General features: G+C 34.0%; 1 long non-coding RNA gene across 1 annotated transcript; it reads left to right on the top strand.

The window, feature by feature from the left end:
- Positions 1-270: 270 nt before the first annotated feature.
- LOC137234564 (uncharacterized) lies at positions 271-1,162 on the top strand. Its single transcript, XR_010947820.1, has 3 exons — positions 271-458; positions 533-661; positions 725-1,162. It is a non-coding gene; the product is annotated as an uncharacterized lncRNA (long non-coding RNA).
- The last annotated feature ends 861 nt before the right edge of the window (positions 1,163-2,023 follow it).

Below are 2,023 nucleotides of genomic sequence, written 5' to 3' on the forward strand. Positions count from 1 at the left end.
TGTTCTTATTTGCTTATATGCGGCTACGATTTCACCAAGTAATAAATTGTGAGCAAAATTAATTGATAAATACAAATTTAACAACTTACCACGTATGTATGTATGTAGGTATTTAACTTAAACGGTTTTCAAAGATTCAACTCAAAAATCAACAGAAATCAGCTGTTCTTATTTGCTTATATGCGGCTACGATGTCACCAAGTAATAAATTGTGAGCAAAATTAATTGATAGATACAAATTTTACAACTTAACACGTATGCAGCTTTTGACTGATGCAACGACTACGAGACGTACACGTAACCAGGCAGTATCGCCTTCACCGACTACATTAGCTGTAGCAAGTAAAAAGTTTATAAGTCCTATTGAGAAATTACTTGTGCGAAATTGTGAGACACAAAAGTAGTCCGTAAATGGATTAAATCGCATTGGACTTTTTGCTATAAAAGATATACCAGCGGTAAGAGCGCTTATCTCTAGCTTCAAATATATATTAAGAGTGTTAAAAGTTATTGTTTAAAATTTATTTTGTAGGACACAGAGCTTACCTTCAATTATCATTGAGATAATCTGTTGGGTAATGAGATAAAAGTTTGTTTATGTGGTGCTGTTAAATTCGCTGGCGAAATTGGTGGCAAAACAAAAGAAGAAAGACCTTTTAAAGTGAGTTGTAACACAAAACTGCATAAGTAATAAAAAAAGATAATGTTCATTTTGGTTTTACAGGAGCATTCCACTATAACGGACGTCAGTAAGACAAAATCAGTTCATGAACGTAAAAGAAAACCCCTAAAAAGGCTGCGAAATCGCGTTGGGGAAGATAGTGGAAAAAAGATAATAAAAAACGTTCGGTAATTGTGCAGTTTAGGGGCCCCACCCTAATATTTGTCCTTTTTTTTGAGTGAGGTATCAAAAGACGCGTATTCACGTCTAGATCAATAATCCGAAAGCGGAAGTTAAATTTTTTTAGCCGTTCAAAAGATAATAACGAAAAACCGCCACGGTGATGCACAATTTTTTTTGTGGGTACAACAGAACAACAACCATATGCAAATCGCCAACTTCAACTGCAAATATCTCCGGACAGAGATAAAATTTTTCTTTTCCGCCTTCGGATTATTGTTCTCGAGATTAATACGCGTCTTTTGATACCTCAAAAATCTTGGCCCAACTTTACGGTGGGGCCCCCAAACTGCACTACTACCAAACGTTCTTTGGTTAACGTGAAGATGGCTGAAGAAGTTCCAAATGCAACTAATACAAGCAGTGAAACGACAAATTTGGAAAAGCAAATTGAGGACAACACTACTGAAACGCCTACAGCTCATGACGAAAGGAATTATAATGCTGGTGTAAAGCCATAAATTTGCTGATGCGATGGAAAACATGAAATTGTACCTAGTATGAAGATTAATGAAAATGCAAGCTTACTATGTAGTAGGGCATGTTTTTCTTTCAATTATTTTTTGTTTGTGTAATTAATTTGAAGCTTCCTCACAAAATGTTTTTCTGAGACTAAAACTCATTTCCGTGTAAACATTAGATTGATATTTTTTATTAATATGTTTACATACTTTTTGATTTCCAATAAATTTAAAATATCACAATTTCATTTCACAGAAAGAATTTTTAATGTATTAATTCGTAAAATGTTTGAAAAAACTGCGAAATATGAAATTTTCACAACAAATTAAATTCGTCTTTGCTCTAACAACCAGGAGGCTTTTGTATCAATTTCGGTTTTAGGCCGGATCTGGTATCGTTACCTGCTATGGCAAAAGTTCGGTTTGGAGTGTTTCCGTATCGGTTATACTCCGGTTTTGGTTTCTTGTCATTCCCTTTTTTCTATGTATTGCCCTGAAAATAACCATAATTTTAATAATATAATAATAAGGATATAAATAATCCAAAAGTAAATTTATCTAATATATAAAAATCTTCTGTCACGGTTTTAGAGGCTTAACTCCTCCGAAACGGCTGAACCGATTCTCATGAAATTTTGTGATCGTATTGGGTAGGTCTGAG

The sequence above is a fragment of the Eurosta solidaginis genome, chromosome X, assembly GCF_040869045.1.
Source record: "Eurosta solidaginis isolate ZX-2024a chromosome X, ASM4086904v1, whole genome shotgun sequence".
Lineage (NCBI taxonomy): Eukaryota > Metazoa > Arthropoda > Insecta > Diptera > Tephritidae > Eurosta > Eurosta solidaginis.